Source organism: Oncorhynchus tshawytscha, linkage group LG03 (genome assembly GCF_018296145.1).
Source record: "Oncorhynchus tshawytscha isolate Ot180627B linkage group LG03, Otsh_v2.0, whole genome shotgun sequence".
Taxonomy (NCBI): domain Eukaryota; kingdom Metazoa; phylum Chordata; class Actinopteri; order Salmoniformes; family Salmonidae; genus Oncorhynchus; species Oncorhynchus tshawytscha.
The window spans coordinates 64,995,672-65,012,734 of NC_056431.1; the positions used below are offsets into that span (position 1 = coordinate 64,995,672).

At 45.4% G+C, this 17,063-nt stretch overlaps 1 pseudogene; it reads left to right on the plus strand.

The window, feature by feature from the left end:
- The window catches only part of LOC112224558, a 35,733-nt pseudogene continuing 18,670 nt past the window's right edge, over nt 1-17,063 (plus strand).

The window sequence follows — 17,063 nt, forward strand, 5'->3', positions numbered from 1 at the left end:
ATGTTGAAGGATGTCGTGTTCCTGAATATGGACACATGGCTGGTAGTGTCTCTGTTGGTGTATGTCCAGTTCTGCTTCAGTTTAGACTATGAAGGTAAGGAATGGCATGTATGTTCCATCCCGCGGATCAGAGGGATCTAGTTCACCCACGAGTGTCCAAACGGACAAGGTCCGTTCATTTCTCAAACAAACCGTTTTTAGACATACATGAATGCGTTGGAATTTGAATGACTTGGGTAGCGGTTGTTGCAATTGGTTAGTTTATTGCGCATTAATTATCTGCTATATCCAACTGCTATTGTTTGGTGAGCCACATTTCTGTTTATGTGGAGGGAGCTGAGGCTGGGGTGAAAGCGGGGGTTTAAGATTAACACTAAAGCCAGCATTCTACTCGGTGACTTAGTTTACCTTCGTGCCTCAGGTTATATAAACATTTATTAATAGAAATCGTTCAAGTTCTTTTGCCATGCAAAGTAACTATTTTACAATATCCATAATGAGTTGAACAGTCGATGTCCATTATTTTACCGAGGATCGGTGAATAAAACGTGCCTAGGAGTCTTAACGCCTCGATCACACCGACAGTGTCGTATTTTGGTACCCGGATGAAGACAGCCTGTCTGTCGAAACGTTGGTCATTAGGTTATTCAATTATTGCATCTGAGCTCATAGTGTGCGGCTCTCTTTTTCTTTTTCAGTTGCATTTTGGTACACTAGAAGTACATTCACTTTCAATGGAACGCTGTTTGCCTTGCAGCATTGCTTTGCAGAGGCAGTTGCAGTGCGCACTGTGTGGTGATTACATTCGATTTATCAAACGTTTGCTCAAATTGTATTCGCAGACAGCTTGACAGAAATGTTAGCAGAAGTTGAATGTTGAACTTTTGTTGCATACATATCCAGATGATGCATCACATTTTGTGTTTCACTATCTGTATGATCGAGGCGTAACACGGAACGCGCATTCGCCATCATGCATACATTTATTTTGTCCCCCTACACCAAACAACATGCAGGTTAAAATATCAAAACAAACTCTGAACCAATTACATTAATTTGGGAACAGGTCGAAAAGCATTAAACATTTATGGCAATTTAGCTAGTTAGCTTGCACTTGCTAGCTAATTTGTCCTATTTAGCTAGCTTGCTGTTGCTAGCTAATTTGTCCTGGGATATAAACATTGAGTTGTTATTTTACCTGAAATGCACAAGGTCCTCTACTCCGACAATTAATCCACACACAAAACGGTCAACCGAATCGTTTCTAGTCATCTCTCCTCCTTCCAGGCGTTTTCATATTTTAACTTATATGGTGATTGGCATCTAAACTTTCATACTATTACTACACCGACCGGCAACACAGTTCGTCTTTCAATCACCCACATGGGTATAACCAATGAGGAGATGGCACGTGGGTACCTGCTTCTATAAACCAATGAGGAGATGGGAGAGGCAGGACTTGCAGCGCGATCTGCGTCAGAAATAGAAAGGACTTTTATTTTAGCCCTTGGCAACATAGATCCTCATTGACGCGTGCGAGCAGTGTGGGTGCAATAATTGAATAATATAGATTTCTACATTTATTTTACAACGCTCGCGCACGCAAGCGGTGTGGTCAGCCTATAACGGCCTGTGATTTCTGTCACCCAACAGAAGTGAATCACGTTGAAGTTCCTAGATCCAGTAGCCTAGATAATTCCACCTCTCCAGTCAACATTTCCCAAATACATTCCAGGCCAGTGTGACAATCTTTGGAGATTCAGTGCCCTACAATCAGAGCCCATAGCTCCTGGACGTCGGGGCAGTCACAAGCCACACAAGGGCTCCTGTGTTCGGACTAACTGCACATTTGCTCGGACTCCCTCCTCATGTTTCATAGCTTGCTGCACACAGAACCCTTCAGATATGTGCAGTCAGTCTCTGAAACGTGCTAGGTGTTTATGTTTGATAAGAGTAAAACTGCAGGGTCTCCGGAGGGGAAAGGAAAGGAAAGGGGGATACCTAGTCAGTTGTACAACTGAATGCATTCAATTGAACTGTCTTCTGCATTTAACCCATCCCCTCTAAATCAGAGAGGTGCCGGGGGGCTGCCATATAGACGAGGGTGACAGGAGGACCATGTATCAGATGGAATCAAACAGTCCATAGCATACCACTGATTAACTACTGACCCTATGCCATGAAGGGATGGAGCCCATTATTGTTGTTATATGCTGATTGATGGATGTGATGCCATGTAGTGTTCTTTCATCTTAGGAAGGTTACACCATTCGTGCAGGGCGCACAGACACACACACACATCTTTCAGATAGACAAGTGCAAACAGGGCAGGGACAGTAGCCTGCGGCGAAACATTTACTGGGGATTAATGAGAAGCTGAGATAAGTTCATAGACAGGATGGGACCAGATAAGAGTTTGTGTGCTTGAGTGTACACTATGGCCGGGAATTGCCAGGGACCTAGCGATACGATATTATCATGATACTTAGGTGCCAATACCATATGTATTGCTATTCTCACAATTCTATATGTATTGCGATTCGATACTGTGATTTATATTGTTAGTGCTGAGCAATTAACCAACTTATTTTATTTTTTGGTGTTATTAAACAACTAATTACCCACGTCAGTTCAATTACTTGAATTCAGTGGTGGTCAGTGCTGTTTAAGATGAGGGAGAACGATTGTTTTTCCCATGAGCATGGCCTTATTTCTATTACAGCATATTGGATGACTGTCATTCATATTCCATTCATCCAGTTCAATGTAACAGCAATAGGTTTAGGCTACTACATGATTCTCGAATTTGCCCTATACCCATCATGAGGTTGCTACAACCTAGCCTATGAATGAAAGATTACAATGTAGGTGCACACAGGTGAGATAAAAAATGTAGGTGATAGACAGTGACACATGGACAGACAGTGACAAATGTAATACTGCCTTGCACACCTTTTTTAGGGGGTAGATCAGATTTAAAATTGCAGATAGATTTTAGCTCCCATCAATGTAATTGTCTGTATCACTTCCAATCCCCCATATATTTTTGGGGAAATACATATACACTACCAGTCAAACATTTCAGAACACCTACTCATTCAAGGGTTTTTCTTTATTTTTTACTATTTTTTACTATTTTATTATAGAATAAGACATCAAAACTATAAAATAACACATATGGAATCATGTGGTTACCAAAAAAGTGTTGAACAAATCTAAATATATTTTATTTTTGCGATTCTTCAAATAGCCACCCTTTGCCTTGATGATAGCTTTGCACACTCTTGGCATTCTCTCAACCAGCTTCACTTGGAATGATTTTCCAACAGTCTTGAAGCAGTTCCCACATATGCTGAGCACTTGTTTGTTTTTCCTTCGCTCTGCGGTCCAACTCATCCCAAACCACCTCAATTTGGTTGAGGTCAGGGGCTTGTGGAGGCCAGGTCATGTGATGCAGCACTCAATCACTCTCCTTCTTGGTAAAATAGCCCTTACACAGCCTGGAGGTGTGTTGGATCATTGTCCTGTTGAAAAACAAATTATAGTCCCACTAAGCCCAAACCAGATGGGATGGCGTATCGCTGCAGAATGCTGTAGTAGCCATGCTGGTTTCAGTGTGCCTTGAATTCTAAATAAATCACAGACAGTGTCACCAGCAATGCACCCCCACACCATAACACCTCCTCCTCCATGCTTTATGGTGGGAAATACACATGCGGAGATCATCCATTCACCCACACCGCGTCTCATAAAGACATGACGGTTGGAACCAAAAATCTCCAATTTGGACAATTTCCACCGGTCTAAGGGTTAGTGCCCGTGTTTCTTGGCCCAAGCAAGTCTCTTCTTATTAGTAGTGGTTTCTTTGTAGTGGTATTAGTAGTGGTTTCTTTGCAGAAATTCGACCATGAAGGTCTGATTCACACAGTCTCCTCTGAAGAGTTGATGTTGAGATGTGCAATTTCTGAGGCTGGTAACTATAATGACCTTATCCTCTGCAGCAGAGGTAACTTCCGTTCATGTGGTGGTCCTCATGAGAGTCAGATTCATCCTACAGCTTGATGTTTTTTGCAACTGCACTTGAAGAAACTTTAAAAGTTCTTGACATTTTCCGTATTGACTGAACTTAATTTCTTAAAATGATGGACTGTCGTTTCACTTTGCTTATTTGAGCTGTTCTTGCTGTAATATGGACTTGGTCTTTTACCAAATAGGGCAATCTTCTGTCTACCACCCCTACCTTGAAACAACACAACTGATTGGTTCAAATGCATTAAGAAGGAAAGAGATTCCACAAATTAACTTTGAAGAAGGCACACCTGTTAATTGAAATGCATTCCAGGTGACTACCTCATAAAGCTGGTTGAGAGAATGCCAAAGGTGTGCAAAGCTGTCATCAAGGCAAATGGTTTCTACTTTGAAGAATCACAAATATAAAATATATTTTGATTTGTTTAACACTTTTTTGGTTACTACATGATTCCATGTTATTTCATAGTTTTGATGTCTTCACTATTATTCTACAATGTAGAAAATATTACAAATACAGAAAAACCCTGAATGAGTAGGTATGTCCAAACTTTTGACTGGTACTGTACATACATACATTGTAACGAACGAAGAGGATGGGTGTGGAGTCAGGCGCAGAGAGCAGAAGTATCTGGGGAAAAACTCTTTAATGTCCAAAACAGGAACACGTACAATGGGTGACGCCGAACAGAGGCGTAACATACCAAACCTAAGTACAACTGGTAATACCGGACAGCGAGTACACCTCTTACATAGACAGTAACAAGCCTGCACAAACACAGGCGGGCTAACTGAACTTAAATAATCCCAACCCAAAAATCCCAACAAGGAACAGGTGAAAACAATAAGACAAAACCAAACGAAAAGGGAAAAGAGGGATCAGTGGCAGACCAGCGACGACGACCGCCACCCGAACGGGAAGGGGAGCCACCTTCGGTGATATTCGTGACAGTACCCCCCGACGTGCGGCTCCCGCAGCGTGCCGATACCGGCCTCGGGGATGACCCAGGGGGCGAGGCGCAGGGCGATCTGGATGGAGGCGATGGAACTCTCTCAGCATAGATGGATCCAATATGTCCCCCACCTGGACCCAGTACCTCTCCTCTGGTCCGTACCCCTCCCAGTCCCCTCCGGCGTCTCGAGTCCAGAATGGTCCGTATCGTGTACGCCGGGGACCCCTCGATGTCCAGAGGGGGCGGAGGGACTTCCGGAACCTCACCTTCCTGCAGGGGATCAGCTACCACCGGCCTGAGGAGGGACACATGAAACGAGGGGTTAATACGATAATACGAAGGAAGTAATAATCGATAACACACCTCGTTTATTCTCCTCAGGACATTGAATGGCCCCACACACTGCATACCCAGCTTCCGGCAGGGCAGGTGGAGGGGCAGGTTTTGGGTCGAGAGCCAGACCCTGACCCCCGGGGCAAACACGGGGGCCTCACTGCGGTGACGGTCAGCACTCCTCTTCTGCCATCCACTCGCCTGACGTAATGACTCCTGGACAGCCCTCCAGGTCTCCTTAGAGCGCTGCACCCACTCCTCCACCGCAGGAGCCTCGGTCTGGCTCTGATGCCATGGTGCCAGGACCGGCTGGTACCTCAACATGCACTGAAATGGTGACATGTTGGTAGAGGAGTGGCTTAGTGAGTTCTGGGCCATTTCAGCCCAGGGGATGTATCTCGCCCACTCCCCCGGCCGGTCCTGGCAATATGACCGCAGAAACCTACCCACATCCTGGTTCACTCTCTCCACCTGCCCATTACTCTCCGGGTGTAACCCCGAGGTCAGGCTGACCGAGACCCCCAGATGTTCCATAAATGCCTTCCACACTCGTGATGTAAACTGGGGACCCCGATCAGAAACGATGTTCTCGGGCACCCCGTAGTGCCGGAAGACATGGGTGAACATAGCCTCCGCAGTCTGTAGGGCCGTAGAGAGACCGGGCAGCGGGATAAGACGGCAGGACTTAGAGAACCGATCCACAACGACCAGGATCGTCGTGTTTCCCTGAGACGGGGGAAGATCAGTGAGAAAGTCCACCGATAGATGGGACCACGGCTGTTGTGGAACGGGGAGGGGTTGTAACTTCCCTCGTGGCAAGTGCCTAGGAGCCTTACTCTGAGTGCACACCGAACAGGAGGAGACATAGAATCGCACGTCCTTAACTAAGGTGGGCCACCAATACTTCCCCCTAAGACCTCGCACTGTCCTCGAAATACCCGGGTGACCCGACGAGGGTAGACTATGAGCCCACCGAATCAATTGATCACGAACAGCGAGCGGCACGTACCTACGACCCGCCGGGCACTGTGGAGGCGCAGGTTTGTCCCTTAGCGCCCGCTCGATGTCCGCGTCCACCTCCCATACTACCGGTGCCACCAGCCTAGCAGCCGGAATGATGATAGTAGGATCGATGGACCGGTCCTCGGTGTCGTAGAGACGGGACAGCGTGTCGGCCTTAGTGTTGACGCAACCTGGTCTATACGAGATCGTAAATCGAAATCTGGTGAAATACATGGCCCACCTTGCCTGACGAGGATTCAGTCTCCTAGCTGCTTGGATATACTCCAGATTACAGTGGTCAGTCCAGATGAGGAAAGGGTGCTTAGCCCCCTCGAGCCAGTGTCTCCACACCTTCAGGGCCTTAACCACAGCCAACAACTCCCTGTTCCCCCACAACATAATTTTGCTCCACTGGCCCAAATTTCTTTGAAAAAAAAGCACAGGGACGGTGCTTCGGTGGCGTACCCGAGTGCTGTGAGACCACGGCTCCAACCCCAGCCTCGGATGCGTCCACCTCCACAATGAACGCCAAAGAAGGGTCCGGATGCGCCAACACTGGCGTGTCGGTGAACAGCGCCTTCAAACGACGGAAAGCCATGTCCGCCTCTGCCGACCACTGCAAACGCACAGGCCCCCCCTTCAGCAGTTAGTAATGGGAGCCGCTACCTGACTAAAACCCAGGATAAACCTCCGGTAGTAATTGGCAAACCCTAAGATCCGCTGCACCTCCTTTACCGTGGTCAGAGTCGGCCAATTACGCACGGCCTTGACGCGGTCACACTCCATCACCACCCCCGAGGTGGAAATGCGATAACCCAGGAAGGAAACGGCTAGTTTGGAAAACTCACATTTCTCCGCCTTCACATACAGGTCATGCTCCAGCAGTCGCCCAAGAACCTTGCGCACCAGAGACACATGCGCGGCACGTGTGGCGGAGTAGATCAAGATATCGTCAATATACACCACCACACCCTGTCCGTGCAGGTCTTTGAGAATCTCGTCGACAAAGGATTGAAAGATGGCTGGAGCATTCTTTAACCCGTACAGCATGACGAGGTACTCATAATGGCCAGATGTGGTACTAAACGCGGTTTTCCACTCATCTCCCTCCCGAATACGCACCAGATTATACGCGCCCCTGAGGTCCAGTTTCGTTAAAAACTGCGCCCCATGAAATGATTCCACCGCTGTAGCGATGAGAGGTAGTGGGTAACTAAAACCCACCGTGATGTAATTGAGACCTCGATAATCAATGCATGGACGCAAACCACCCTCCTTTTTCTTCACAAAAAAGAAACTCGTGGAGACGGGTGACATGGAGGGCCAAATGTACCCCTGTCCCAGAGCTTCCGTGACATATGTCTCCATAGCCACGGTCTCCTCCTGTGACAGGGGCTACACGTGACTCCTGGGAAGTGTGGTGTTTACCTGGAGGGTTATCGCACAATCTCCTCGTCGATGTGGTGGTAATTGGGTCGCTCTCTTTTTACAGAAGGCGATTGCCAAATCGGCATATTCGGGGGGATGCGCACGGTGGAGGCTTGGTCTGGACTCTCCACCGTCGTTGCACCGATGGAAACTCCCACACATCTACCTGAGCACTCCTCTGACCACCCCTTAAGAGTCCCCTGTTTCCACTAAATTTTCGGATTGTGATAAGCCAACCAGGGAATACCCAGCACCACTGGAAACGCAGGAGAATCAATGAGGAAGAAACTAATCCGCTCCTCATGACCCCCCTCATGTCCAGTGGAACTGTGGCTTCCCTGATCAGCCCTGACCCTAACGGTTGACTATCTAGGGCGTGCACGGGGAAGGGTTGTTCCATCTGAACCAAGGGAATCCCTAACTTAAGCGCGAAACCGCGGTCAATAAAACTCCCCGCTGCTCCTGAATTGACTAGCGCCTTATGCTGGGAATGAGGGAGAAACTCAGGAAAGGAAATCAACACATACATATGACCAATAGGGGGCTCTGGGTGAGCCGGGTGCTGACTCACCTGAGGTGTTTGAGCCGTGCTCAGCCTGATGGACATGTCTATTAGCTGGTCCAGAGTGAGAGTAGTGTCACGACAGGCTCCCTGCGGACGTCTTCCCGCAGGCTACACCTATAATGGTCCATCAGGGCCCTGTCATTCCACCCCGCGCCAGGGTCTGGATATCCAGCGCGAAATCCTGTGCGCTCCTCATCTCCTGCCTTAAGTGAAACAGCAGTGATCGAACATCGCCCGGAAGTGGCGGGTGAACTCTGGGTAATGGTCCCTCGCCGAGTCTGGGCCCTACCAGATTGTGTTGGCCCACTCCAAGGCTTTACCCGAAAGGTTGGAGACGAGGACGTTGACACTGTCCTCTCCCAAGGGAGTCGCCAGGTAAAGCTCCAGCTGGAGCAGGAACCCCTTACACCCGGCTGCCGTCCCATCGTAGTCCCTCGGGAGAGCGAGCCAAATCCCGCTGGGGCCGGACACCGCCGGAGAAGTTGGTGGTGCAGGCTGGAGAGTGGCTGAAGATGGGGTAGGGAGGCCGCTCCTTTCCCATCTCTCCATTCTCACCAATACCTGATCCATAGCTATCCCCAAACGGTGTAATACCGCTGTATGCTGTTGAACACGCTCCTCCATGGACGGGGTGGGCGCGTCCGCTCCTGCTGACTCCATTATCTGTCAGATCTCCCCAAGGAGTCAGGGTGTGGGTGTGGGTGTGGAGTCAGGCGCAGGAGAAACAAGTTCCGAAGGAAAAGGGCGTATTATTAAACAAGCTCAAAATAACAGGACACCGGACTACAACAGTAACCACAAAACCCCACTCAGACACAGTCCAGGGAAAAACCACCTGTTAAAAATGAACTAAAGAAAACGCAACCCAAAACTCACTGACAGTCAAACGAAAACAATCCCGCACAAAAACCCAAAGGAAATGTCGAGATAAATACCCCCCCAATTAACCAAAATGAAACCAGGTGAAACACAAAACAGACATTACCAAAAGAAAAGGAAAAAGGATCGGTGGCAGCTAGTAGACCGGTGACGACGAGCGCCGAGCGCCACCCGAACAGCGAGAGGAGCCACCTTCGGTGGAAGTCGTGACGAACTGTTGCAAATGATAGTTTCTATTGGACAAATTCAGGTGTGTTTATCCCCGTTTTTGTTCCATTTGCTCCCTTTTAAGAAAAGTTTTTAAACAGAATTGGCAGATTGTCAGATTTAAAAAAGGATTTACTGCGAAAGAATACGATGCGATTATCTGAGGATAGAGCCCCATAAAAAACAACTATTTCAACCAGCACAGGCGTAACAAAATCACAAACTACAATAAAATAAATTGTTTATCTTTGACGATCTTCCTCTGTTTGCAATCCCAATGTTCATTGTTACACAATGAATGGTCTTTTGTTTGATAAAATCCATTTTTATAGCCTAACAGGAAACATTTTGTGAAGCGCTTGTGTCGTGAATTCCATCTCATTCCATTTTCGACGACACATTCGATGTAAATAAACACACGAAACGGGACTTTTCCAGTCATGTTTGGTTTCATTGCAATCAACTGGTTTGTTTGTAACACAACCAAACCTGATGGGTCATTTTCACGGGACGTATTGACTGAAAGAAACCGATTTGAAGACAACAAGTAATGACATCATTGTGCACCAATGATATGACCGCTGTTTCGTTGATTGACTGTATTTTAACCCAATGACTACTGATTGTCTTGAAATCTAGCTGGGTAGATAGCCAATGAGCTGAGGTAAACGGCAATATGTAATGTTTATGTGTTGGAAGACCAACCCATGTAGTAAACTCCGGTGTAGAGGTTCATTCGCCATTGACGATTCATACCGGAAGGAGCAACGCATGTTGCGCACAGTATTGTTTTGATAAAGCGAATATTCAGCTGTTCATATATCAATCAGTATGGCGACTAAGTCAGGGAAAGCTAAATCTAAGTCTAGATATACAGATGTACACACAATTTTAGAAGAAATTGATCGGTAAAATGAGAAAGATTGTTGGAGTACGATTCATTTAGCGATTCCCAAATGGAGGAATATTATTTGAACGGAGAGGACATCATTTTGGACTGGTAAGTTTTTCTCATGCCAATGCCTTTGTTTGAAATTAATAATATAAAATATTATTTGTGAAATGAAATAGCCTACTTGAGGCTGTTGAGGGCAGGCCCACAACAATGGCCAAAGTGAAATGGAGACAGTAGATACAGCTGGTCTGTTGTAATACACGGCTCAAAAAAATAAAGGGAACACTAAAATAACACATCCTAGATCTGAATGAATGAAATATTCTTATTAAATAGTTTTTCTTTACATAGTTGAATGTGCTGACAATAAAATCACGCAAAAATGATCAATGGAAATCAAATTTATCAACCCATGGAGGTCTGGATTTGGAGTCACACTCAAAATTAAAGTGGAAAACCACACTACAGGCTGATCCAACTTTGATGTAATGTCCTTAAATCAAGTCAAAATGAGGCTCAGTAGTGTGTGTGGCCTCCACGTGCCTGTATGACCTCCCTACAATGCCTGGGCATGCTCCTGATGAGATGGCGGATGGTCTCCTGAGGGATCTCCTCCCAGACCTGGACTAAAGCATCCGCCAACTCCTGGACAGTCTGTGGTGCAACGTGGCGTTGGTGGATGGAGCGAGACCTAATGTCCCAGATGTGCTCAATTGGATTCAGGTCTGGGGAACGGGCAGGTCAGTCCATGCCACCCCACACCATGACTGACCTACCGCCAAACCGGTCATGCTTGAGGATGTTGCAGGCAGCAGAACGTTCTCCACGGCGTCTCCAGACTCTGTCACGTCTGTCACATGTGCTCAGTGTGAACCTGCTTTCATCTGTGAAAAGCACAGGGCGCCAGTGGCGAATTTGCCAATCTTGGTGTTCTCTGGAAAATGCCAAACATCCTGCACGGTGTTGGGCTGTAAGCACAACCCCCACCTGTGGACGTCGGGCCCTCATACCACCCTCATGGAGTCTGTTTCTGACCGTTTGAGCAGACACATGCACATTTGTGGCCTGCTGGAGGTCATTTTGCAGGGCTCTGGCAGTGCTCCTCCTGCTCCTCCTTGCACAAAGGCGGAGGTAGCGGTCCTGATGCTGGGTTGTTGCCCTCCTACGGCCTCCTCCACGTCTCCTGATGTACTGGCCTGTCTCCTGGTAGCGCTTCCATGCTCTGGACACTACGCTGACAGACACAACAAACCTTCTTGCCACAGCTCGCATTGGTGTTCCATCCTGGATGAGCTGCACTACCTGAGCCACTTGTGTGGGTTGTAGACTCCGTCTCATGCTACCACTAGAGTGAAAGCACCGCCAGCATTCAAAAGTGACCAAAACATCAGCCAGGAAGCATAGGAACTGAGAAGTGGTCTGTGGTCAACCCTGCAGAACCACTCCTTTATTGGGGGTGTCTTGCTAATTGCCTATAATTTCCACCTGTTGTCTATTCCATTTGCACAACAGCATGTGAAATGTATTGTCAATCTGTGTTGCTTCCTAAGTGGACAGTTTGATTTCACAGAAGTGTGATTGACTTGGAGTTACATTGTGTTGTTTAAGTGTTCCCTTTATTTTTTTGAGCAGTGTATAATAAAGACAGTAGATCTGGCTGGTCTGTCATAATATAATAGAGACAGATCTAGCTGAAATGTCATAATATAAAATAGACAGTAGATCTAGCTGGTCTGTCATAATATAAATGAGACAGTAGATCTAGCAGGTCTATAATAATATATTCAACCTTATGTTCCCTGTACTCCCTGTATATATACAGTATCTGCTTATTATACCTGTTGATACAGGGCTCATATGTGAAACTATTCTAACTGAACATTTTCTTTCACAGTGACACTGACTCAGAATGGGAGCTCCCAGTGCCAAGGTGTCCATCCCCCACTGAAGCTGGTTCATCCAGCTCCTGCCACAAGTGGCGTTCATCTGCCCAAATTTATTTCTGCAGGCATGGATGTGCATTAGGGCCAAAAGGGCACAGCATGGAGGCGTCGCTGTGTCCTTTGCAAAATGAAGTCCCACATCACCTGCACCACATGCTTGGTGACCCTCTGCTTTACAACAGAAAGAGACTGCTTTGGCACCTGGCATCAGCAGCACAATATTGTGTAGAGGACTGAGGGTCTTCCAAATATTGAAAGTGTTATTTTGTAAAATGTATATATATATATATATATTTTATTTTTTTTTCATGTTTTTTTCTCCATTTCTTTTTTTTTTTTTGGGGGGTGTGTTAGAATACCATTTTGGTATTTTGTATATAGTTATTCCATTCAAAATTTATAACTTCACCAATTTGGCCACTTGGGTACATTTGGGCTACTTGTGTGGGACACCTGGGTGACTTCATGATAAATGTCATGTAGCACACTCATTTTGGAAGTTATCATTCTGAAACTTTGCACAAGTACTGTTGCCCTCTTATGTTTTTCACTGAAATTGGCCCCATCATCCTATCTGAATGTTTGTTTTGTCTTGTTCATTTTAAAGATGATACAGCAATAAAAATAAAAAAGTATGGTTTTTTCATTGTATTATCTAAACCAGATATATTGTGTTATATTCTCCTACATTCAATTCACATTTACACAAACTTCAGAGTGTTTTCTTTCAAATGAAATCAAGAATATGCATATCCTTGGTTCTGAGCCTGAGCTACAGGCAGTTAGATTTGGGTATGTCTTCAGGCGGAAATTGAAAAAAGTAAGGGGGTAGCTGTAAGAGGTTTTAACTAAAGTGACATCATAGTCAACATTGATAATAGAACTATCACATTAGTAAACCCTCTACGATCATGCAGTAACGCTACAGTGTACAGTCAGTAAGCGTGCCCCGGTAGCAATATATTTGTAAAACCAAAAGCTTACCTTGACATGGAAGAGTTATAGTGTTGTGTTGGATAGTCATAGCCAGTTAGCTAACATAGCATCCCTCAGTTTGAGCAGGGTTTTTGAGTAGGCTAAACTAGTTATGTGCATTTGAAACTGAAACTGAAAGACTCTATCTCTCTCTTCATCTCTTTTTTTTAGGAAGAAATTCATTTGTTTAAAATAGTTCAACTATTGTCTTTCTCTCTCTTTGAAACAGCTGTTCACCACATTTTCTGCAGTGCAGTGCTAGCTATAGCTTATGCTTTCAGTACTAGATTAATTCGATGACCCTTTAATTGAATGGACAACATGTCAGTTTATGCTCTGATAGGGTGGAGGATGTCCTCCGGAAGTTGTCATAATTACTGTGTCTATGGAAGGGGGTGAAAACCATTAGCCTCTTAGGTCCTGTATTGAAGTCAATGTACCCAGAGGAGGACAGAAGCTAGCTGTCCTCCGGTTACACCTTGGTGCAACTCAACAGAGTACTGTTGAGGATACTATAGACCTTCATTGCAAAACAGTGTGTTTTAGTCAATTATTTAGTCAATATATTTAGTGTAGTTTTATGTAAAAGGGATAACTTTTGAAATGTTTTACAATTTTTATTTTTATGAAATTCACGGAGGAGGATGGTCCTCCCCTTCCTCATCTGAGGAGCCTCCACTACTTGAATTCCATTTAGTTTTTAGTTTTTTTGTGTGCCCAACACACCGTTTCTTTAGAGAGAAATCATAGCCTATCATTGGCGGTGTTCGAGCGCATAAAAATGACTGCAGGCAACTGCGGACTGACTGATCTACAAATAACCTTGCATCATAAATAATACTCATTATTTGTAGATCAGTCAGTCAGTCACAATTTAGCCGTGACACATTTAAGCAATAAGGCCCGAGGAGGTATGGTAAAGTACAGTGGGGCAAAAAAGTATTTAGTCAGCCACCAATTGTGCAAGTTCTCCCACTTAAAAGATACATCAAGTCAAGAACTATGTGGGACGTTGGGCTAAATGGAGTTGTAGTTTTCATCATTATTAAGCAAATATTGAACTTTGTTCGACGCAGAAACGTGGTAATTAACTACAATGACCATGATCCATTGCACCTGTTTTTTTCCGTATAGGATGGAGATGGATACACTTTTACTTTAGGTTAGATACACACAGACCGCATAGACCGCATGACAGAGCAATGTACACAACACAACAACGAGAGAGAGATAGAGACAGTTTGTGAAAGTGTGCCTTATCTAATTAAAAGAAGTCGTTAAATTATTTTGTCCGACAGCTCTGCAGCATGTCAAACAGCTCTGACTAAGACAGTACAGTGTGGGAAGCACAGAGAATGTTGTCAGGCTGCTAATGCCTGAGCAGAGATTAGATGATGACTTTAAGGAATGAAAAATAATAAAGTTATCAAATAAAAACTAAGCAATATACACAACTGAAATATTTAAATATTTCATAGTAATTTCCTATTTTTCTGTTGATGTCTACCCAATGTGGACCAGACAGAGACTGGATTTGGATTTTCCATTAAAAATCTCTAAAATAATTTTAATGTCATTGATCATTGATTCATAATGTATTTAATGTAAAAAAATATATAATCGAAATGAAAACTGTGATTATTTTTTAATAATCGAACTGAAACCGTTCCGACCTCAAAAAGTACTAATCGTTCAGCACTACATATTGTTCAACATATGTCTGCTGCAGAAGGACAAGAGAGCATCTGTCTGTTGCAGAATGACAAGAGAGCATCTGTCTGTTGCAGAAGGACAAGAGAGCATCTGTCTGTTGCAGAGGGACAAGAGAGCATCTGTCTGCTGCAGAAGGACAAGAGAGCATCTGTCTGTTGCAGAAGGACAAGAGACCATCTGTCTGTTGCAGAAGGACAAGAGAGCATCTGTCTGTTGCAGAAGGACAAGAGAGCATCTGTCTGTTGCAGAAGGACAAGAGAGCATATGTCTGCTGCAGAAGGACAAGAGAGCATCTGTCTGTTGCAGAAGGACAAGAGAGCATCTGTCTGTTGCAGAAGGACAAGAGAGCATCTGTCTGCTGCAGAAGGACAAGAGAGCATCTGTCTGTTGCAGAAGGACAAGAGAGCATCTGTCTGTTGCAGAAGGACAAGAGAGCATCTGTCTGTTGCAGAGTGACAAGAGAGCATCTGTCTGTTGCAGAGGGACAAGAGAGCATCTGTCTGTTGCAGAAGGACAAGGACAGAAGGACAAGAGAGCATCTGTCTGTCTTGCAGAAGGACAAGAGAGCATCTGTCTGTTGCAGAAGGACAAGAGAGCATCTGTCTGCTGCAGAAGGACAAGGACAGAAGGAGAGCATCTGTCTGCTGCAGAAGGACAAGAGAGCATCTGCATCTGTTGCAGAAGGACAAGAGAGCATCTGTCTGTCTGCAGCATCTGTCTGCTGCAGAAAGGACAAGAGAGCATCTGTCTGCTGCAGAAGGACAAGGGAGCATCTGTCTGTTGCAGAGGGACAAGAGAGCATCTGTCTGTTGCAGAGGGACAAGAGAGCATCTGTCTGTTGCAGAGGGACAAGGGAGCATCTGTCTGTTGCAGAGGGACAAGGGAGCATCTGTCTGTTGCAGAGGGACAAGGGAGGGCCAAGGAGCATCTGTCTGTTGCAGAGGGACAAGGGAGAAAACAAGGGAGCATCTGTCTGTTGCAGAGGGACAGGGAGCATCTGTCTGTTGCAGAGGGACAAGGGAGCATCTGTCTGTTGCAGAGGGACAAGGGAGGGCCATGAGAAAACGAGTTTTGATCAGGACACCGATAAAAGTGCTGAAAAGAAGATATACTTGACTTGTGGTGCAGGTACAGCAAACGACCGCAACAATAGTATTGTGATATTGTCAAAACGATACGATATATCGTCAAAAATATCATCCCAACATGTAACTATATCTATTTCTGCCCCATTTCTAGTCTGTCACGGCGTATATATGCAATGGATGCCCATACCAAAGATAGCGGTTTGTCAAATAGAGAGAGAGATTGTGTGTGTGTTCTTGAGAGTGTGTGAGGGTGTTGTGTTGGAGATTTAAATGTCTTGTTCAGTGGTGGCGCAGCTCACCGCTTCTGTCTGATCCACATGCTGGAACAAGTACATACACACGCCACTGGAGTCACTGTAGATTTACACTGACAGGGCAAACACAGCTCGTCAAACTGACTCAGATAGCTGAAACTGATCACTGGTGGTCACTGGTGTGTGTGTGTGTGTGTGTGTGTGTGTGTGTGTGTGTGTGTGTGTGTGTGTGTGTGTGTGTGTGTGTGTGTGTGTGTGTGTGTGTGTGTGTGTGTGTGTGTGTGTGTGTGTGTGTGTGGTAATGGGGGTGTTGATTTAACAAGGGTGTTGGTTATGGGGTTGTTAGTTATACTCTTTGTTTATGTGGCAGCATCTGTGTGTGTTTGTTTGTGTGTGTATGTGTGTGTTAAAGGGGGTTGAGAAGGGGAGGAAGGATGGTTTGGGTTTTTCTAGTCTTTATTTGGCAGCCTCTCCTTCCTATGGTAGTGTACAGTACATTGAGGTGTCTATACTGAGAGACAGGCTGAGTTTTGATGTTACCTCCTGGGCATTATATGAAGGTGGGTGGCAACTGGGAAGGGAAGTGTTTGATGGTTGGTTCTCTTAGGTGCCGATACAATATGTATTGCGATTCTTAAGATTCTAGATGTATTGCGATTCAATACTGGGACTTATTGCGATTTGATGTTCCAAACATTTATTTTATTGTATTTAACCTTTATTTTAATAGGCAAGTCAGTTAAGAACAAATGATTATTTACAATGACGGCCTACCAGAAGGCAAAAGGCCTCCTGCGGG